We start from the raw sequence: 500 nt of genomic DNA, 5'->3' as shown, positions 1-500 counted from the left end.
CTGCCCCCGTGACCCGATACCGGATAAGCGGTCGAAGATGGATGGATGGGTTGAGATTTTTAATGTCAAACACGCCATTTTCTATATTTTGGTGAACTTTTCTGCAACACCTGGTGCCTTTTCTGCATCTATTTATGGTGGAAATGTCTTTATGTCATTTTGGGTGGGTTGAACTGGCCAGTTTTGATTGGTTGTAAATTACCCCTATGAGGCATGTTCTTCCTGTGTTTCTTCTCACCATAAAGACATTCAGTACATGCTAAGCAACTAGGACTACGGATGAAAATTAGCCGTCTGGCGATAAAGTAATGTTGATTAATGTGAATTGTCCTAATAAATCTTAAACAAGCCATGTGTAATTTACTGTACATTATGGTGACCGTTTGTCAATGCATGCATGACTTTTTTTTTTTTTTTTGGTCTCCATTCATCTCCCTTCAGTGGAGAAATCAATTTTGCATAAAATTCTAGGATGGGAGAAAAACGTGCTCTAGTTTATT

This window comes from Etheostoma spectabile, chromosome 24 (genome assembly GCF_008692095.1).
Source record: "Etheostoma spectabile isolate EspeVRDwgs_2016 chromosome 24, UIUC_Espe_1.0, whole genome shotgun sequence".
Classification (NCBI taxonomy): Eukaryota; Metazoa; Chordata; class Actinopteri; order Perciformes; family Percidae; genus Etheostoma; species Etheostoma spectabile.
Note: the sequence above shows the minus strand (reverse complement) of the source record.